Source organism: Pteropus alecto, unplaced genomic scaffold, assembly GCF_000325575.1.
Source record: "Pteropus alecto unplaced genomic scaffold, ASM32557v1 scaffold75, whole genome shotgun sequence".
NCBI classification, from domain to species: Eukaryota; Metazoa; Chordata; class Mammalia; order Chiroptera; family Pteropodidae; genus Pteropus; species Pteropus alecto.
In genome coordinates this window covers 6,493,852-6,517,419 of record NW_006440638.1, presented here as the reverse complement: position 1 = coordinate 6,517,419, position 23,568 = coordinate 6,493,852, and the positions used below count along the sequence as shown (strand labels likewise).

At 34.4% G+C, this 23,568-nt stretch overlaps 2 pseudogenes; both read left to right on the top strand.

The window, feature by feature from the left end:
- Positions 1-4,119: 4,119 nt before the first annotated feature.
- Positions 4,120-4,532, top strand: LOC102895348 (annotated as a pseudogene).
- Positions 4,533-17,392: 12,860 nt separating this feature from the next.
- LOC102881302 lies at positions 17,393-21,145 on the top strand (annotated as a pseudogene).
- The last annotated feature ends 2,423 nt before the right edge of the window (positions 21,146-23,568 follow it).

Sequence of the window (23,568 nt, the reverse complement as noted above, 5' to 3'; positions counted from 1 at the left end):
ACTCTGATATGCCTTAAATGGTGCATTGAGATCTTCAGCTGTCAGGTGCTGAAGAAATAGGAAGTATTCTTAGATTTTCAGTAACTATTCTCCAAAATTCTTAAAAATACATATTTTGAACTAAATATATTTGCTTTCTCTATCAACTAAATGCTGATTTTTTCCCCCGAAATAATATAGAATTTCAGAGGCTGTACATATATTTCTTTGTAGAACAAGACGGTCAATGAAGCAGTCACTGTGAAAACCTCATGAGAACAATTAAATCTCAGCAATTAAGTTGATGACTAAATTTGGCGGTAGAAAAATGTTAATGACATACTTTCTTTAGCTCTTTCTGGAATGGCTCACTTTCTTTATTCTTCCAATTCCTTTAATCAAAATGAATAGCCGCAAATGACTAAAAATTGCTTACAAGTGCCTAGAATGAGGACTTTGGCAGATATCGCTAGAAGGAGCCGAACAACATATTTTCAGAATGTTAAAGGTTCGAGTTCTTTTTTCCCTTGTAAAAATATTTTTAAATGATTAAAATATATTTCCATAAAGATTTTTTTAAAATAATAAATCTGAAAAAAAAATTAAACTCCATATATTTTGCTATTCCATTTTGATTAAGTTTTTACAGTATTTTACATGGGGAAAAGAAAGCATTTATTATTTGAGATCAGTGACCTTGAACTCTAAAAATGAAGTGACTAGGAGAGGCAGGAAGCAGCACCAATAAATGAGTCTATAAATGTGAGCTTTTGTGGTTGAGTGAACTTCAAAACTGTTCTTGATATGAAAAATCTAACTTGCCTACATAAGAGTTAATCCAAAATAGTGTTTTCCTAGTATTGCACAAAGAACAACTAATATTGCATGGTATTACGTAATATTGCATAATAGTATTGCATAAGGAGTAAATGCATCATCATTTATTTGTTCATTAAACAAAAATTTGAATACCTACAATGTGCCAGGGATTTTGCTAGATTCTGGAGCTACAGGGCAAATGCTCTACCTTGTAGAAGTGTTTATCAAGAAGTCAGATGCATGTTTTAAAATATTTATGTGAGTACTATGATAGAAATGTGTAGGGTATTCTGAGAACTAGAAGGAGAAACACCTCTTCCAGTAGGGGGCTCCTAGGGCAGCAAGGCTTTCTGGAGGATTTGACTACTCACCTGTCACTTGAGAAAATGTACGTGGGCCAGCCTGGATAGAAGATAGGAAAAGATACTCAGGGCCTAGGGAAAAAAAGCATGGAAGCAAAAAATCCTCTAGGCGATTTGTTAGTTGGTCTAAATATATTGATGCAGAGATGAGGACCTATTGTTAGAATGTATTTCATGTAGTATGTTTAAATTTGCTTTGAGAAACACAGGAGCAAATTTACATGCTGTGGTAATTGTTTGTTTGTTTGTTTGTTTGTTTGTCAATTTAAAACAGTTATGTGACTGAGTTTCTTTTTTTAGTAACAAGGTATGGTCTTTGGAGTATTTGGTTCTATCAGGAAGTTCTGGAGATTTGAACTCTCCCCCAAGCAAATTTTTCCTTGTAATGGACTTTCCATCTTTGGTCTACATTTTACCCTGAAATAGATGAAGCCTGTAGGCTTTCCACAAAAGCAGGATTTCTCAACCACAGCACTATTGACATTTGGGGACAGATAATTCTTTGTTGGGTTAGGGAACTGTCTTGCCCATTGTAGGATGTTTAGAAGCTTCCTTGGCTTTTATCCACTAGATACCAGTGAAAGGCTTCTCCTTCCCCCACAGTCATGACACCAGAATGTCTCCAGATGCTGTGAAATATTCTCTGGGGTACAAAATCACTACTGGTTGAAAACTACTGCACTAACATAAGCTATTTCAACTTAGTTTTTCTGCGGCAGTTTGGATAGAGCTCAAATGTTTTACTTTTAGTACAATATATTGAAAGATTATCAGGTAACTTGTACAAGGGCACCCAGCCACCAAATGCCAAATCACTCAAAATAAAAGCCCAAAATATACCAGATAGAGACATATTATAAAGGTTTTCTATTGGTGCCAGTATCATTACCCTTACTAGTGACATTGTCATTTCTTCCCCGAGCACACAAGGCAGGCCCAGCTACTCCATGATCTATAAAAAAAGTGGAATGAATAAATCTCCTTCTCATCTGAAGCGGTGCTACACTTTAATCCACAGTTCTCAGCCTCAGATGCCCTTTGGAACCTTCTGAGGAGATTTAAATAATACGGAACCTTTGATTATTCTGTAATGTTCTGATTTAATCTAAACAATACTGATACCTCAGTTATACCCAGAGGTTCTGATTTAATTGGATTTAATTGGTCTGGGGTAAGGACTAGGTATTAGAGGGTCTAAAAACTCCCATGAGATTCTAATGTGCTGCCAAGGTTAAGAAGCTCTGCTGTCTTTACCTTACCTTCGGCTACGAATCACCTTTTTGGGAAATCTCTATTTTGTTTAGGGATATTTAGAGGCAGTTATATCTTACTTCAGTTTTATATGTATATCGAAATATACTAGTTATATATGTAGAGATATATATATATATGCACACATTTATTGTATGTGTGTGCGTGTGTGTGTATAATTCTTCTTTATAAAGGTCATAAATTTAGTGTCTTCCTCAGATCTAGAAATTCAGTCTTTGGAACTAGGAATTTATCTTTAGAACTAGGGATTTAGTCTTTAAGCCATTGTTTCCAAAATTCTTTTTTAAAGCCCTGGTCACATCCAGAGCAACTAAATCACAATCTTTATTCCACATCAGTTATTTGTGAAGTTATCCAAGTGATTCTAATAAGCAGATATGTTTGAAAATCACTGCTTTAACCAGAGTTGGAAAGGGATTTAATTGTTTTGAGCCCAGTAGATATAGATCACTGGTCCTCATCTTTAACTGCACATTAGAATCCCCTGAGGAGCTTTGCAAACTCCTGAAGCTCAAGTTGCACCCTAAACTATTAAATCAGAATTGCCTGGGGTAGGAGCCAGTCACCAGTAGTTTTTAAAGTTCCATAGGTGATTCCAATATGCCATCAAGCAGTGGTACTCAAACTTAGTCACACATCTGAATTATCTTCAGGGCTCAATAAAACACAGAATGTTGGGATCCATCCCCAAAGTTTCTAATTCAGTAGGTCTATGTTGATGCTCAAGAACTGGCATTTCTAACAATTTCTCAGTTGATACTAATGTTGCTAGTCCAGGGACTACACTTTGAAATCAAAAACACCAGTTTAGAAAATCAGCTTAATAAGTAAATAATGACAAGTGACTCATGGACAATTAGGTTTAACTACCAGAATTTTTTTTCAGTGCTGCTTATTTTATCTGTTGTTGAATTATTTTAGTGGATGTGATATTATTTAAAGTCTACATGAGGATACTAATTATAGTTATTTTAATATTTTCTTATGTTTTCCAAATTAACTCTATTTAGACTAGTTGTTTTTGTTTTTTTTTCCTTTTTATAGCTTGGTGCTTTTTTTTTTTTAATACTCACTCATATGTGTAGATGAGATATGGATCAACAAGTATGGAATCTAAATTCATTTTATTAACCGAAACGAGAGTACCTATGTACCTGGCAGTAAATGCAACATCTGTTGATGGAACCCTGATTGCAGAAGTTATGATTCCACAGAGGGAAAAATCAGCATCAGTAGCAGAGCAGGCTCCCTGTTAAGAGCTGCAAGACTGTTTGTCCACCAAGTGCTAACATACTGATCCCTCACAGAAGCTCTAAGCAATATAGAACCCTTGCCTTTCTCTGGCTCCTGGACTCACTATGGGAATCTCAGGTGTCTACTTTAGAGAGTCATTTGAAGAAAGGCACCGGCATTGCCATTATGCAGCCAATCCCTTTCTTTTTCTATAAGAGACTATTTCAATAATGATTTTCCTCCCCCTACCCCACCCCCCCAAAAAAAGGTAAAAGAAAGAAAAAGACTAAACAGTTTACTCAGAAACAAATCAGGGAATTAGGGAAGAAGATAAAACTTCACAATCAAAAAAACAACCACAAAACAATGAGAGAGAGAGAGGAGAGAGAGACAGATAGACAGAGAGGAGAGAGTGGGCGAGAGAGGGGAGTAAAGGAGCAGAGGAGAGGAGAGGATGGAGGCAGTGGTGTTCATCTCTCTCCTCCACGGTTGCATGCTCATCTTCCTCTCAGTGTACTTCATAATTATATTGTCTGATTTAGAATGCAATCATATTAATGCCAGATCATGTTGTTTGAAATTACACAAATGGGTAATTTCAGAATTGATTGGCCATACCATTGTCACTGCATTAATGCTGGTTTCATTGCACTGGTTCCTCTTCCTTCTCAAGTTGCCTGTTGCCACTTGAAATATATATTGGTTCATTATCGTGCCAAGCAGCAACATGGAAATATTTAATCCAACAGAAATGCACAAGGACAGCTGAAGTCACACATGAAAGAAGACACAACCAAGCTCGGTTTCAACGTGTTCTGTTTTCTCTTGGATCTTTACAGTCTGATTTTAGCTTCGATAAATGACTGAAGTTAAAGAAGTCATGACTGAAGTCAACCTATACTATAGTGCAAAATTGAGAGCCAGAGACTATTTAAGTCATATTTAGAATTATGACTATAGCAGTACACATTTTCCTCTTTGAATAAAAAACAATGCTCTATTTTTACCATACAAAGTTTTTTGTTTTTTGTTTTTTTTGAAAAATGGCCCCATTCACACTAATGGGGAGAGGATTATAAAGGGCATGAACATGACAGAGCAGGACTCATAGAGACTATCCTGGAATTCTGTCTACCACACAATCTCAAATTTTGCATATATAAATATGCAAATATATAAATATTTATATATATATACATATACACATATACATATATACGTATATATATATACATATATATATGTACATATGTACATATACACATATATATCCTATAGGTTCTGTTTTTCTGGAGAATCCTAATATAGAAACCTGACTAATATATGGATAAAACTTGAGCACATCATGTCAAGCAAAATAAGCCGGTCACAAAAAGACAAATACTGTATGATTTTATTTATATGAAGTATTTAGATAATTCAAATTTATATAAACATAAAGTAAAATGATAATTGCCAGAGGCTGTGGGGAGGAGAAATGGAGAGTTGTTTAATGGGAATAGAGTTTCAGTTTTGTGAGATGAAAACATTTTAGAGATGCACAGCAATGTGAATATATTTGACACTATTGAACTGTACACTTAGAAATGGTTAAGAAGGTAAATTTTATATTATGTTTTTTACTACAATTGAAACAAAATGAAACAAACAAAAAAAGTAACAAAACTGTCGTACCTTCCTGGTTCTATTGGTTCTAAAACAAACACAGAGTTAAAATTGAGAAATATTTGCTATGACTTCAATGACAAAAAGAAGAGACATAAGTCATAATGGATACCCAAATTGAATTTGAATCAACAATTTCTAGCTGGCATGATAAATAGTAACAAGTAAACAAATTGAAATAAAAAGCCAAATGAAGGGGCTATTCTCCTATACACAGTATGCAAAGATGCACAAAACAAAAGGCAAGGACTAATTCTTCTATTATATTACCAGTGGCAAGTTCTTTATGGGATCTTGAATTCATTTAAGTCAACACAGAATATGTGGGAAAATTGAAGTATGTTCAGAAAGAAACATTATAAGAATTAAAAATATCTATTACATGGATGTTAAACAAAAGTAGATGTTAAAAGTTTACATATAAAAGATTTTAAAAATTCAGATTGCTTGATATATAGACTAGAGAGCTAAAGAAAGTTATGAAGTTATTACAAGGAGGGAATTCTTCAACAATTATCTATTTCCTTAGAACACAGAATTGAAGGCAAACACATCAATCCCGTAAGAGGCTTTCCTGGGAGTAAGAGCAAATAAACCCTGACAAGAAGAATGGTAGACTATCTGTGGTGGCTGTGTAACAAATAAATTTTTACCTTGCACTTAGTAGTTTAAAGCAAAACACATTAACTATTATTTCCCAGTTCCCGTGGATCTGAAGTCTGAGCATGCTATAGTTGGTTCCTTTGCTTAGAGTCTCACAAGACCCACATCAAGGTGTTGGCTGGAGGTACAATCTTACATTATCTTGGAATCCTCTTCTAAATTCACTGATTGTTAGCAAAATTTAGTTACTTGCTGTTGTGAGGACTGAGGCCCATTCGCTGCCACATGACCTTCTCCATACCACAGTGGTTTACTTCTACAAGGCAAACAGGAGAGAGTCTACTACTGCTTCTTGTTTCTTACCCCTGAATCCACTTGGAAAAGACTCACCTGATTAGTCTAGGTCACCAGGATAATCTTGCTTTTGATTAATTCAAAATCAACTGATTAAGGACCCATATCACACCTGTGAAATGACTTTATTTTACCATATAATGGAACAGAATCATGTGAATAATATCCCATGCGATTTGCAAGCTTTATCCATATTAATAGGGAGAAGATAATACAAGGCATGTACATAAAAGGGCAGAACTCTTAGAGACCATCTTGGAATTCTGCTTCCCACACTATTTCAATGTTTGCATATCTGACCCCAAACTATAAAGCTTGTATTTAATTATTGAATATCACCCTAAATATGAGCTAGATGAAATGTCATTTGTTTCTATCAAAAAATACTTACTGTTTTCTCAAAAGGAAATTTTGCGGATGACCCGACCCAGCCCAGCATGTGAGCAGAATAATCAGCACATAGTGTAGTTGAAGGGATCCCATATGACCATAATCTACTTAAAAATGTCTTCCTAAGCTTGCAATAAAACCTGACATCAGCTTCAGTAGAGTTACTCTGTGAGATTTATCTCTGGAAACATACTAAATCAATAGTCAACAAGTCACTGAGTTGGCTAGTATGGGTCAGAGGGGGGTGATTCAAATTCAGTGTTTATGGTACTTCTTAACAGGAACACCTCAGTACTCTGGACTGATATTACAAGTATCTATATGTATGTGTCTCTGAAAATAATATTCATTAAAGAATCACACTTGAAATTCTATGTTGACCTCAAAACTAAAAAATCACTATAATTATCTCTTTGTCAAATCATCTACTATACTGTTGGGATTATTTTCCTTCATGTTATTCCCATATTTCCTATTTACCAATGCAGATTGAAATGATGAGAGTTGCATCATTCCCTTAAGGAGGCAATTTTGTTTGTTTGTTTCAAATACATCAGTGGAGTTATATTTTATTTTCCCCAAGGAGAAATTCCTTAACTTTGTATAATAAATGATGTGTCTTTATTCATAAATCTCAGAACTTCATCATTTGTTATATTACTTTAACTCAGCTATGTTATTTTCCCTCCTCTAATAAAGAGCATTGTGTGGTATTGACTAAAACATGACATTTATTAATTTTACATATTTTTATATTTGTATAGCCATGGAACATAACATAATCCAGAGTATACATGATGTTCTCTTTAGGAAAATCATATGTTTACATTAATTATTATTTTCAATATACGTTACAAGGCCTGATAAGTTGTTGATTCAATGTCCTAGAAGATGGTGCACTTGTCATCATGCTATTTAAGAAAAGTGACCATATTGTATAGATTATTTTTCTTAATGTCTGTTAAAGTAATAACACATGAAGCATGTTATTATAACTTAAAGGGATCATAAATACTAACCTTATAGCATTTTTATTACCAACTTATATTAAAGGCAATCTGGCACTCTTTTACTCATAATATTCTCCCATTAGTAAGCAGTCTTATATTATAGACATAAAATATTTGTAAGCATTTTAACTTGGCCAGGCTACTGCTGCTGTGTCACATTTGTTTTTCCTTATTTTAATGTGAGCTTATTTAGATGAAACTGGAATTGCCTTCCCCTCCTCTAGATGACGGATCTGGTTTAGTGCCAGGACACTTAGCGAGGTCTATCAAACAATGCTCTATTGTGTGCAGGGGCATGATTTGAAAAATCACAAGACCACTAACTCATAGCATATGTCAATATACTCAATTTGCTCAAAGTCTAGCCTTTTATAGGTGATTTTATATTTCCGTTTAAATTTGTTCTTTATGACCTCCACTCACTTCATCTGATCATTCCTGCCTGAGGTGTTTTAATATATATTTTTTTACAATTATGAGATTCACAGCTATATATTACAACTGAACAAACAAATCAAAAAGAAGAAAACAAACTTTTAGCTAACTTTTGTGTTGCATTAATTGGCACTTGGGAAATCTATTAACTGAATTAGAAAATGAGATTTCCCTAATTGCGACTTCCTTCTCCTTGTTTTCTTATTACTAACTCCCCTACTCAACCCTGGCTGTACTATTCTCATTCAATGAAGTGGGGCCTCTTTAAGATTTTGGTCAGCTGGTAGCTCCTGCCACCCAATGTATTTCCAGTGATATCAGCATAAGGGAGTCTGCTATTGATGCCCTTTCCACTCTATTCTCAAAAGCCGAGAGGGTGAAATTGCTTCAGAAATCACAATCAAATCCTCAGACTACATACTCTACTGTTAGTAACCGATATGAGGTTTAAGCAATATTTTCTTGTCATGATTAATATGAAAGCCACATCTATATACCGGATATGGACACCCCCTCAACTCAATAATTTAACAACAACTACCCTGTACATCTTTTTACAACAGGAGAGATCTTCACTACCCTGAATACCTCAAAGGGTAAAAAAGAATCCTGCTAAATTTTCCTGCTTTGCACTTTAATCTCTGCTTGATAATTCTGGGTCTCATCTATTGGCTCAGCTCCCAACTCACCTTTATCCTAAATATTTTGTAGCCCAAATTTTCATTGATAAGTAGCATATGCAGACATATTGAGTTATTTTCTAAATTTTATGAATAATCATTAACCCGGTGCTAGTTCGTATGAGTGGTTTTAGACTGAAAAATCTTTCAAGGCTGGAACTATACCTATAACTGAAAAAATATATATGGCATCACAGAGGCCTGTTAGGTACCATCCAGTTTAGGAAATTCTCCAAGAATAATTATCAATGAGTGACGAAAATTATTTAATTCATTAAAGCAATCCATAAACTTATTCCAGGAGCAAAAGACTACATCCAAAGTGTAGCTAAGTCAGTAGAATAATAATAATACATTCCTCCTATAAATTTCTGATAAAGAGAACAAGCAGAATGTAACTGAAACAAAGGAATTAAAAGTAAAAAAGAATATAACCAACATCCCAAAAGAGCAATATTTCCATAATTATTACCTGCTACAAATTCTTAAAGCAAACTAAAATTTAGAAATACATAGAAAGTTGTGTTGGAGTTTCATTTACTATAACTATGCAGAAAAATTAAACTTGTTATGCAAAGTGTTACATTTATTATATGAATTTTAGTTTCAGCTGCAAACATTATTGAAACGATTATTGAAAGTAGAGGACAAGTGTTTTCACTGAATTTAACATTATTAGTTATTCTCTTTTTCTCCCTTAATTATTCATTTTTTAAAATATATTTAGCAAGATGATTGGACAGTCAGCACCACAAAATTCTATAATTAAATCACGAATAGCTAATGACGAATTCCATTGCCATAAAAATATTCTAAAGAAAGATTACATGTATTTAAAAAAACATTGCTATTTCATGTTTAAAAAACAAAATAACAAAGATCAAATTTTACATTCATATTATAAAAAAAGTAGTGTTTTCAATGCCCGTGAGAAAAACGGGGCCAGATTACTTACTTTTCAGATATATGTTAGGATCCTTAACCAATAAATTTTGTTCTTTTGTCCTTTTAAAACAAATACAAGTGAAGTGTGGACTTTTGGGGGTAGAGGAATAAAATAAGACACTTTTGTTTTCTTCAATACATAATCGAAATTTTCAGATTTTATCTTTCATTAATTCTATTTCTCATTCTTTTAAAGTTCAGTTTTTTAAATAATAATACAGACACACTATTTTTAGAACACATATACTAAGTTTTCAGTTTTCCTTGATGATTTCTAAAAGCCTTTTGATTTGAACTCCAAACAAGGCATTTTCATCTTTAGAAATGTGTTTTTAAAACAGTAAACCTTGAGAACTGTAGAATTGGACATTCTCAGCTGCGGCTTTGAAAAAAATATGGATAGAGGGGTGAAGCCTTAAAGTAAAACTTTAGAAGCTGAGTAACAAGGAGATTTAGTGTCAGAAGCAAATCAGCTGGCCAAACAGTAAATAGACCCTCTTGGAATGGGATAGCTTGAAGCCAGTTGAGTTATTTGGGAAATGTGGAGAGGCCCACGTGACCAGTGCACGGATGGCGTGCACATGGCACCTTCCCCCACTGTGCCTGTCCACTCGGCTCTGCCAAGTGTGGGCTCATGATTCAAACTGACAAGAACCTTGCTCCCTCCCTGATCCAGAAAGAAAGAGCCTTGTCAAATTGAATATCCTGCTTGCTACACAGGAGCAGGGTTGCCAGGAACAATGGGGGGAACTCAAAATGTGCTCTCAATCAGCAAGAGGCCTTGGTCCCTGGCTTAGCTGCTCACAGGGCAGTGAGAAGTGTAATTGAAGCTTAAATGTCACTGCATTCATTTTAGAGGAAATGCTGGTTTGTTTTTGTCATTTATTTGTTTTGCTTGTATTCTGATTCCTTCTGGACTTTGAAAATAAGTTGATAATGTAAAATGTCTATCTTTTTTTAAGGAAAATAAAACAACTATTAAACAGACTTTTGCCCAAAGAACAAATTCAATCCAAGCAAGAAATGTATATATTAAACTCCATTTATGCCAGGTAGAGGTCAATTGGAGGTACTAGTAAAAAGATAAATAGTCTTTGGCCTGGAGGAGATGGACACAACCTATAAGGAGCAACACTGTTCATTTAGAAGATGTTTGAACATCACGACATTTAAAAGTGGGGCTGCTTTTGGGCCTTTTCCCCTACTTGATGTATGTTCTTTGGCCAGTCATTTGACTTTCCTTGGACCCTAATTTTTTGTCTATGAAATAGAGTTACAATAACTAACTCTCAGGGAAGGTGAGAATTAAATGAGATAATGTGTAAAGGACGCATTTTGAATGTGTGAAGTACTATACCAATGTTAGTTATACTTTGGCAGGAGGCAGGCAGGCAGGCTTCATGGTTTCTAGCTTGTACCGCCAATTTGATCTCACTCCATATTTTCAGAGATGAGGTCCCTTGCAGTGCTCAGATTCTATCTCCCAACAGAATATATCTCAAGAAAGAATTAAACAAGTATAATAGATATTAGAACATGCCAGAATAAATTTAAAAAGGAAAAAAAAAAAAAAAAGCTCTGAGGAATAAAGGAGGCTTCAATCCAGTTGAGGTAACAGCAGAAATCTTCTCAATTAGAGCTAAAATGTACCTAATGGAAATGGCGCAGATTTCTACAATGGGAGGTTTTATAATGGTAGAAATGCCTGAAAACCAATGGCTACTGTTTCCTAGAATTTCCATTAACATCTTCAATCCACTGTGTGTGAGAATTTCAAAGACACTGGTCATTAACGGGCAAAGTAGTAGGATGCAGTGCACTGGGCCCAAGTGTTGGCATTACATTTCCATTCTTAACTAAAACAGTAGGTTGAAGATCTTGGCTTAGAAGCTGTACTTTCCACCAAATATTTTTTTTCTGTTGTTCAAAGTGAGAATATCTTCAAAATGAGAATAATTTCTATGAAAATAAATTAAATTTCCTGTAAAATAGTGAAGAAAAGGTGAAAGAAGATTGTGGCTAGATGAAATACAATTTCTATAACCCAAACAGGTTAATGTTGATGTTTATGAAGAAAGGGCTATAAATCTGTGGTGCTACAGCACCAGAAATACCTGAACACTTGTTAAAAACAAAGCTACTGAAGCAATAGCTCTGATTAGAGATTAGAGCCAGGAACTCTGGATTTAAAAAGAAACCCAGACTAAATGAGATCTATGAAGTTCTTTTCTCAGACAAAATTTTTTATGTGAATATTTAAGAACTTGTATCACCATCTGATATTCCCACAATTTAACCTGTAGAGCACTTGCTTCTCATGACAGAATCATTGAATATACAAGTATCAGAGACCATGGTATATCAGCAAGTGTCAGCGCCAAGCTGATCAAGAAGGGAAGGTTTTGGTGGGGAGATGCCCAGTTGAAAAAAAATGCACGAGGAGCTGACATGAGAATAAAACGGCAGGCACCAACTTTATTGTGAGGAGTGCGGCTTCTGCACTAGGAGACCGCATGGGCTTTATATATGTCAGAGAACGATAGTGGTGTTCTGCCACACATGCGTGATAAACAATAAGCTGAGTCATACTTGCACAAGTTAGGGGCAGGCACCTTACTTCATTGATGTAACATTTTTATATCTGTAGTCCTAACCCTAGCTGCAAGCCTGGATCACAGCCAGACCTGGGACACACAGCAAGTCACAAGCAATGGGAAAACCCCTTTCCCTCAGTATATGATAAATCCTACAGCATCCTGACTGTGACTTAGAATATTTTATTGCACTGATCTATCCATATATTTCTCTTCCCATCCTTTGACTTAAAAATTCTCAAAGATAACCAGTCTTCTTCATTTTCATATCTAAGATCCTAACACATTGTCTGGCAAATTGCAGTTGTTCGATAAATGCTCATTGAATAGAACTAAAACTTGAATGCCAGAGAAATTTGCCTCAGCCATGAATCTTACAGGAGAGCCAATCCCAGAGCACCGGCTGCAGTTGGCAGCCATTGAGTGATCAACGGAAGATGACAAATAGTTGGTTTGGCAGGAGTGCAGAGTTAAGGCTAGAAACAAAACAAAGCAGTCCCACAAAGGAATGTACAGTTTGTATCTATTGTAAACTCTGGCTCAAAGAAAAACACAGAGGAACAGATTAAAAACAACTTCAAAGAGTCAAGCATTCAGCAACATTTATTAAGCATTCACTGTGTGCCAGGCACTCTGCTAGATTCTGGGGATGCAGCAAAAAAATGAATAGACATGCCTGCCTTTATGGAGCTAATGGTCACATACATTTTAATGTGCTATGGAGAAAATGTGTACGGGCATATGAGGATGTGTGATAGAAAGAGGTGTGTGTGTGTGTGTGTGTGTGTGTGTGTGTGTGTGTGTGTGTGTGTGTGTGGCTGTGGCTGTCAGGATGGTATTTGGAGTGGCGTGGAAAGAAAATTTTTTTTTTTTTTGAGAAAAAGATATTTGAACAGAATTCTGTTAGGATAAGTAGGCAATAGCCAAGAGAAGAATATTCTAGACAGATTAGAAGAGTAATTTTTAATGTTATTTGTGCCAAAACAAGTTACCATTATTTCTTGCAAAATCTGCCTACCTTTAACTACCAGAAAACCAGACACTCTAGGATGGCCTTCCAGCCCTAGGCTATTCACTAAGTTGTTATGCAATGGTGACATCTTTAACCTCATTAGTCATTTGATTGGTACTTCCATGGATGAGAATGGAAAAGAGGAAGGATTTTTGAGTTGTCTCAATTGATTAAAATACTATATTTTACAAAATAAGCTTTCTAGATAAAGAAGAGATTTTTGTAGCTAAACTGTATTTTCCCAAAAAACTAATGACATACAGCAGATTTGTAAAAATTATCTCTTATACTGTGACAGGGCATACAGTACTATAGAATCAAGATTGCTGGCATGATAGAATACCAGCAGCCAGAGTTGTATTTATGGGCAACTCTTTTTGCTCCTCTTAATTTTTTGCCACAGTTATTAAATCAGTCGTATTTCTTCATATTATCTAAAAAATTGAATTTTCTCTTCTGAATGAAAATTCTGCTAGAACCCCATCTTATTGGTACACACTTTATCTCCTCAAGATTATTTCAATCTTATCATTTTTCCAAGATGCCGAATGTCTTCAAGAAATCAGGATTCTTCCACAGCTCCCCTCTCACTGTGTAAAATAATTTGTCTGCAATGTTTGTTTTTTGCTTAACAAAGGACTACTATACTCTTATTTTGATATATTATATATGGTACATTCGATGTTTACACACTAACTGGAAAGAGAGAATTTTTAAGATCAATGCTAAAACAGTATTTATAATGTAAATACTTGTATATCATTATTTATACTTCAGTTCAGTAGCAAAAATTGGTTCTATGATAAATAAACTCGTTATTCAATCGTTAGTCTATTGTAGCCACATTGACAAGTCATGCCACAGGCAATACAATATCACTAATGAAATGAATTAATTTATCTTTTGCAAAAGTACATTGGGGAATTGGAAATGTCTGTTTTATAGCAAAACTCCAAAGAGAAAATATATCTAATAATTTAACATTGTAGGCAGATATTTTCAAGCCATCAAGTGTATTTTATTCAACAAATATTTATTGTCTTTCTTATGTTCCTGGTACTTTTCTGGGTGATAGAGGGCAAGTAAAAATTTCAAATTTATAATCTCTCTAAGCATGAATTATCTAGTACTCAGCCTTTTTTTTTTTTCAGACCCTGTATCTAGAGAGGAGATGAGAACCCTATCACTCCACAGGTCAGACAGATGCCTCAGCTCTATTTCCAGTCCATAAATAGACTTCTAAGGACAGGATGTCTGAAGATGAGACTTTTCAGGATTGGAAGGGTCTGAGGAAGCTTCTGTAAACAATACAGTCTTGGCTATATTACTGTAGCTAGAGTGCTCATTGGAGGTCTTCCAGGCACCAGTGGGAATATAATGTCCTTGGAGGCAGTGCTCCTTCAGACTCAGTTTTGCCAGCTGTGTGATTTGCAGCATGCCATTTGATCCCTCCTAGCCTGTTTTTTATCTTTGAAATGAGAGCATTTACCCTACCTTGCAGAGTTGTTACAAGTATAGCAGAATAACATCATATGTATAAGCAAATTTAACTTTACACACTTTGGACCTCAAGAGAGGGGTGGAGGAAGAAAAAACACATAGGAGACTCCACCTTCTTCAGTTTTCAAAGGACATGTCCAGTGGGAGTGAGCATTAGCTGAGGGGTGTGAATTCCTACTTCCTTCCGTTGGTCTCAGGTCCTTTGAATCTCCTGTGATGTAAGCATCTAGCAACCTTGAGTAATTTTTGTAGTGTTTAGGATAATTATTTCTCTTTAAGTTAACTATTTAATCTGTGAATCAAAGCAAGAAGGAACAAGCCGTCTCAAAGCTGATGGAAAAAAAAAAAGAAACTGGTTCTGGATTTATTAAGAGATAAAATTTTAGTTTCCATAGTGATGTCATTGAAAGAGAATTTCAGGAATAATTTTGGTATTAATGAATCTGGTTCTATAAGGTAACTTTAGAACCTAAACCCACAGAAGTTGCAGCTCTAATGTAAGGTATGTAAAATGCTCTCACCAGTTCCTGGAAGATTGTTGATGGTCAACATGTTGATGGTCAATTGTTGATGGTTTATTTTCCCCAAGGAGAAAATGATTGGGTTACTCATTCAAGTAGTAGATCCTGAGCTAATGTGTCTAGCTGTCACAATTTAAATTTCTATAGATAATCTACTTCCGTGGTGTAATTTTGCACTTTGCAAGCTTATTCTTGTATGTTACTGTGTTCTAACCAGCATAACCTTATAAATAATATCTCATACACTGAAAGAATTTGAAAAATTTATATATTCAGCAAACATATCTTGGTTGAATTAATTTAAAATTGATATTCTTTCTAAAGCTTTTTAGTTGCACTGAAGTCCTCAATTTAAAACCAAGTATTTTGTCCTACAGAGACTAGATAGAAAAGCAAAAATTTTCAATCACCTATTTCTTTTCTATGATTCTCCTCTAGGAAAGAAAACACATAAATCACAATAAGGAACAATTATCAGTGCTATATCAGAGATGGTATCACAATTATATGGAATAATTTCGACTGATCAATATCTCTTCTGTTCTATTGGTACCCATGACCTTAAGATTTATTACATATTTAAATATTATTTATGAGAATAAGGACATTAAATTGTTATCATAAATAAGTTCCTATTTAGAAGTTTAGTAGTAAAATGTTAGTAAGTTATTTTTCCCAAGTCATTTAAAAAAACATTCTGTGCATTTTTAGCAAATATATAGCTTTCTTGTTGTTACAAAAAAGTAACATATAATCCAAAGAGTGACCATAAAAATCACATAAAGATATAATTTTTTCATATTTGTATAGTTTTCACTAAGTTGGAGATTATAGATTTAAATAGGTAATGATACACTGAAATGTAGAAGTAAATGTAACAAAACCTGTGTTGCATTTTTGTGTCTATAAATGTGGTTCACAATCCTGGTGGCAGGAGTTGGAGAACAAGGAAGAAGGTTTATATTTGAACTAAGACTTCAGAAGAGATAAACTTTATAAAATAAGCAGCTTAGATAATAAAGCTCTTATTCATATAAGCTCTCCAAGCAGTATTTATTTAAACGGTTAGATTGGTAGCCTTGAGAATAGGAAATATATGCTGAGCATATATACTGAGCAATTTGAGAAAACCTTTCCCACACATTATGTGTGTAGCATTTGGCAGAAATAGCATCCATTGGAATATTCATCATTTTCAATTTTTCAAGAATTGTAATTGCTGATTTTTAAAGTGAGAGCAGGTTGTTATTCAAACTAATGTTTTTTTGTCTTGTTTTATTTTGTTGTTGCGTCATTGTAACTATATCAACAAAAATATTTTTTTAACTCGTGGTATTTATTTATTTTCCCATTTATAAAAGAAATCCTAAGTCATTAAAAAAATAGAAAATAGAGAAATTAAAAAATATATGTTTAAGTCCCCATGCAAACATAAACATCGATTGATACATTCTAGAGTTTTGTTTTTTTTTATTTAAACTATATACTTCATAAATATTATATTTTCAGTACATATAAGATGGTAATCATATGTCCATATGATTTTTGTGCCCCATTTCCTGTTATAACCTAAGTATGTTCCATGCTATTACAGTTTTTGAAAACATCATTTCTTTTTTCCATGTTATTATTATTTTATTATTTTTTTCATTAAAGAAATGATTTTAATTTTTTTCTCCATCTACCTCCCCCATCTTCCCCTCTCCCCTACCTTCTGGTAACTACTAGTCTATTGTAACAAAAAATCTTTTAGATAGAGAAATGACTTCATCAATAAATATTCTGTAAGAATGAATTAGCTGTAGACAGGCTCTGATGGGCACTAGGACCTCAAGCAGGTGCCTGTTTAGCTCTCCCGAGAGCTTTCACCCCTGTTAACTTTGGGGACTGTGAGCAGAGGATATCCCAGTTCAGCTACACAATGCTGAGTCTATAAAGTGGACAGCAGTATCATGAACACTGTGTGGAGTTTGCCACCTCTGGTGGAGGTACCCAGGGATTAAGGGCATGACGAATTGATGTGGGTAGGAAAAGTCCTCAGCATGCTCTATTGGAACACAAAACGTATCCCTAGCCTCACAAGTGTTACAGCTGAGGTAGACATGGATGCCCTGACCTGCCAAGTGTGTATACCTGAGGAGTATCGAACTGTTGAACTCTGCCAATCCAGCATCTATAACACAGGCCAGACAAGTGAATGACAGGTAAGGGAATTTTCTGCAGCTTGACAAGGAGAATAGAGCCGAGAATGAGAAAATGTGCTTCTTCACTACAGAATAGATTTCTTTGTTCATTTGGAAAGACATATCAAAGATATTTTTAAAAGAAGTCATTGGTTTATAAATGCAAGCTTCCCAAGGAGTGTTTATTTAAACAAATTGTTTAAACATTCCACCAGTGCATAGTGACTGAAAAGAGACTTGAACTTAAAGATTCAGGATGATGTAATATTATCAAAGGCATGTATTCCTAAAGGTGTGATTCAAGGCACACATGATTGAAGATGAATTTTCTCTTAGGAATAAATATAAAGGTTATGTTTTTGATATGCATAAATCTTCAGCCAATGTGGCTTAGGGGCACTCAATCTTTTATTTTCTTTTTTGTTTATCTTGTAGCTATGTTATGTAACATTGTTTTTTCCTTTTTTCCCCCAATTATCTTTTCTCAGTTATATAAATCAAAAAGTGCTTTATTTTTCTCAACACTTTCTCTAAAATTACTTTGAGCACTCCCTCCTAAATATAGCGCAGGGTATTGTGGAGATTCTAGATCCTATTAAAGTATTTTTATCACTTCTAAACATATTTCCAAACATTTTCATATTTTTAGCAATATTATTAACATCACGACTTAAGGAGAAATCAAGCAACATTGATATAGGATTAAAAATAAATTTTAATATTGATAATTTAAAAATTAATAAGACAATCATTACCAAAATCACTCTAAAACTTCTGATACATGTTGATCATGACCAATGATGTTGCACATTGTTTATTTCTGTTTGTCAGAAAGTGATGCTGCCAAGTGACAATAGCACAAGTACAATTGCTAATTAACTCCACCTGGCTCTTTAAAATGACACAATTCTTGATGAATTTCCAAATTTGGTGCACAAAATGAGACTAATATTTCTTTCACATTTATTTCAAAATACACATAAAATGACCTATACAATAACAACCATTCACTGACAGAGACTATGTGACAGGTACTGTATTGTGATCTTCAGCCTTGATTATTCTCATTTTAAAAGTAAGCAAATTGAAGCTCAGTTGGGTTAAGTAACTTGGGAATGCTTTAACTTGTCTCTGTGGATTCTATAGCTTTCCTCTATTCTGCCAATGTTTCTAAACATAGTTCCCTTTTGAGAAGGATTTAATGGTGATAAAAGGGATATCGATGTGATAGCAGTTAAAGCTAGATTGTAGAGGATTGAGAAGAGAGGAGGTGGTGAGGATGCAAAGGCAGTAAGAGTCACCCTCTGGATGGAGCCCTTCGGCATCAAAAGTTAGAGAACAACGAACGTAATGAATTACAGGATGTCTCAAGTTCAAACAGAAGCTTTTTTTTTTTTTTTTTTTTTTTTTTACTTTAGGGTAGATAGAGGTCTGTATATTTATAGACAAATTCCTTTGCAAAAAGAAGGAAACATTTAGACGGAATTTCTCTTAAGTTAGCAGAGACACAGAAATCTCAAGTCTAAATGTCTAAACAGACTCATACAGAGAAGTTTCTGAATTAGGCAAAGAGTGTTTTTTTCCTTAAAACTCTTTTCTTTTCATCCTTTTATTTTTCTAGGTCTATCCCCCTAATATAAATAGCAATAATAATAACTACACATTAAAATAATTCAACTTAGTATATGTAATACTCCAAGCAATGTTCTAAGTACTTTATATAAATTAACTCATTTAATTTTCACAAATACTATTATGATAGAATACTATCATAATCCCCATTTTATAAATGAGGAAACCTTGGCACAGAGAGATTAAGTAACTTTCCCGAATTACTCAGAAACAAAAATACTTGTCTCTCAGGATCTTTACTCATTATTATCTTGGCCCTCTTTTCTCTCTTTTTTCACCCTTATCAAAATACACCTTTCCTGTTTTCCCAGAATATGCCTAACTATATAATTAATTGACCAAGTAGATTCATGCCAACTCATTTAGTTTAATATGTTCTGTTTCCAAGATAACATATTTGTGTACACAAAATAAAGAAGATAAGTGAATACTTGTTTTTTATCTCAAATTTGTACCAATTTGCAAAAATAAAACAATATTATATACCTCAAAGAAAAGTTTATTCATCTAACGCAGACATTAGGTTACAGAATTATAACCTAATTTATTTTAGATTTGCTTTTTAATTAAAAATAAGGAAATATAAACTGAAAACAGGTATTATAACAATGTATCTTAAAATGAAAATATGTACTAACATTTAGGTTATATGTCATCTCTATATGATGATGATTTAAGGAAATAAAGAAAAGATAAAAAGTAGATATTGATAAAGACAAAAATGTTAGGCAGAGAGAAGAAGGCCCAATTTCTTATTTGCTTCAGAAAACAGCTCCTCCTCTAGCCTACAACTGCTTTATTAAGGCCCCAAATCCCACATGAATGGTGTAGATTTTATGGCCTAATTCTCTCTATCATCAACCTTTTTCAGCAGTATTAGGTGTCCTTCGTTCCACAATAAGACTGGTAAGATCCAAGAAAAGTTTGCCTTGGAAGAACAAGAGAGTCAGAGAGCCATATTTGAGTCCGAACCACACCTTTCTTAGCTTGGTGCACTTGGCAAGTTGTTTATCCTTCCTATGGTAGGCAGACTAATGCCCCACATCCCCCAAAAATGTCTACGTTCTAATCCTTAGAATTTATGAGTATAGTAGGATACATACAAAGGAAAATTAAGGTTGCAGATGGAATTCAGTTTGTTAATCAGATGACCTTAAAATAGGAAGATAATCCTGGATCATCCAGGTGATGCAAAGGGTTTTTTAAAGTAGAAGAAGGAATGAGAAGACAGAACTAGAAAGATGGTAGCATGAGAAGAACTCGGCCCAATGTAGTTGGTATTAAAAATGGAAGAAAAGGCCATTAGATAAAGAATGTGGGCCTTCCATTGGGCCGGAACCATCAGGTAAGCCAAGATATGCCCTTACAAGTACATCCGGGAGGTATGGAGGAAGAAGCAGTCCGATGTAATGCGCTTTCTTAAGGTGTGCTGCTGGCAGTACCGCCAGCTCTCTGCACTCCACGGGTCTCCCCGCCCCACCTGGCCTGATAAATCGCACGCACGCTGGGCTACATGGCCAAGCAAGGTTATGCCATATATTGGATTCGTGTGTGTCCTGGTGGCTCCTAATGATGTGACCAACCGCAAGCCTGTCCATCACGGTGTTAACCAGCTAAAGTTTGCTCGAAGCCTTCAGTATGTTGCCGAGGAGTAAGCTGGACACCACTGTGGGGCTCTGAGAGTTCTGAATTCTTACTGGGTTGGTGAAGATTCCACATACAAATTCTTGGAGGTTATCCTCATTGATCCATTTCATAAAGCTATCAGACAGAATCCTGACACCCCGTGGATCACCAAACCATTCCATAAGCACAGGGAGATGTGTGAGCTGGCGTCTGAGGCCACAAGAGCCCTGGCCTCAGAAAGAGCCACAAGTTCCACCATACTGTTGGCGGTTCTCGCTGTGTAGCCTGGAGAAGGTGCACAACTCTCTTCAGCTACACCGTTATCGCTAATATGTTTGTGAAATTCTTTCCTAATAAACAATTTAGGATAGTCAAAAAACAAAACAAAACAAAACAAAACAAAACAAAAAACAAAAACAACAAAAAAAACAGTCTCTAGAAACTGAAAAAGGCAAGGAAATGGATTCTCCCCTAGCGCCTCAAGGGGAGAATGCTGCCCTACTAATATCTTAATTTGAGTCCAGTGACAATCATTTTGGATTTTGAACTACAGAACAGTAAATTGTGTTGTAAATTTGTTTTGTTTTAAGTCACTATATCTGTAGTGATTTGTTACAGCAGCTGTAGAAAACTAATACACTCCCTAAGTCTCCTTTTTTTCTTTTTCTTCTATAAAACAAAGATGTAGAAAATAACTTGTAACTCCATGAAAGTTTTAGATATTGCAATTTATAGAAATATTAGTCTCTCTTGCCCTAAACTTTTTATAAAAAATTTGCAAGTGAATTGATCGCACTCTCAATTTTGTATCCTGTACTTTATGAAGAATTCATAAGCTGACATTTTGATATTCCACAATGTATAACTTGATTCTGAGAATAAAGCATAAAACAAAGCTCTATGAGCAAAAATTCGTAGATTTTATTGGTAAATATGCCAAACTATTTTATGCTTTGAGCTAAACAAAATGACCCTAGATGTGATTTTTAAAAATTTATCTTCCATAATTCATAAAGCTAGTAGGCAGAAAACTTCAGAAGTCAATGAAAAAAATGTCAGATTTTCAAAACCTAAGTTTTTACTGAGTTATTAATAACTCTAAAATTTGTTCTTACATATATAAGAATTTAGACTTGTAAAACAAAGCTTTTACTTTCATTACTCCATCTGATCCTTATACATACCTATAAAAGATGGAAATATTTTTATATGGAAATACTAAGACATACCTTTTTTTTCCCCTCAAAGAAGCAAGTGGCAGATTGACTAGATCTACATAAATATTAGTTATCATTATATACTAATTGTTCTCCAAGTGTAATAGGAGGATCTTGGGGTCCTTGTCACCCTATTAAGAAATCTGTGAAGTCAAAACTATTTCAAAGCAATACTGTTTAGTAACAATATTATTTAATTTTTCTATTCATTTTCTTGCAAATATACAGTTTCCATTTCTAACATGGTATTACTAGATAAAACCCACATAAGCAAAAGTTCTTTGGTTTTCTTATTACTTTTTAAGAGTAAAAAATGTTGTGAGGTACACTGATAAGTCAATTCTCCAGATAAACTGCTCAAGATAAACCAAAGATAGGGAAATGTGATGGCTAAAACTGTATGCTGACAATGTATATATGACATATTGTTAAATTGTACACTTGAACCTTATGGATTTTGTTGATCAGTGTCACACCCAATCATTTTTAATTAAAAAAATAAAAAAATAAAAATAAAAAATGTATGCTAATACAATGGAGCTAGAAAAGAGAAATACAGTGGAAAGAGTCATTAAGATTTTTCTTTAAGGCTACATTTTTATGAGGAAAACTTGTGTGGGGGAATGGGGTGGAGTACGGGAGAGTAGCAGTTTACTCAATAGCACCCTGTTGGTTCCAAAGATATGATACAAACTTTCCAAAAGTGCCTAATTTACTCCAGGGGAGCAGTTCACACCTCATTATGGGCCCTCAATTGCAAATAAATGTACAATAATGAAAGTTACAATAATATTGTAAAAATATGCCAAGATAACAATAGGAAAACAAATTTGTGCACGGAATTATCACCTTTGCTAATTAGTAATATCCCATATTAACTATTTAATCTAGACACAAAATCTTTCTAAAAATTGTTTTTGACTCATTCACTGATGATTACAGAATGAATCATCTTTGATGTATTCTCCTTTGATTTCAATGCAATTCTCTATCTCTTGTCAGTGATCGGGCCCCACTGATTTCTCTTCTGAAATATCTTGCAGCTGTCGATTCCTCTTTATTTCAGTTTAGATACTCTGACATGTACTTTTCCAACTTCAAAACCTTTTCAATCTAAAAGGTTCTAATAGTTTCCTATTTTCATTCATTCAGTTAAACCTATTATCTATCTATTATATTCCAGGAATGCTTAGAAAAATGGTTTTTAGGCTCTGGAGACATTGTGAGTAATAAGACAAACAAGAATCTCTGCTCTCACAGAACTTACATCCTGGTAAAAGGAACAAATAATAAACAGGTAAACAAATACATCAACTATTTTCACAAAATGATTAGAAAATAGGAAGAAATTGCAATTGGGTAATGTTATGAAGAAAGATGGGGGGGGTACTTTATATAAGATGGTCAGGGTTTTCTTCCATGTGGACTTGACATATAAGGTAAGTCTTGAATAATGAAGAAAAAAATAAATGAAGATAAGTAAAAAATATTCAAGGCAGAGGGCATATCAAGAGCTAGGTTTCTAAAGCATATTAA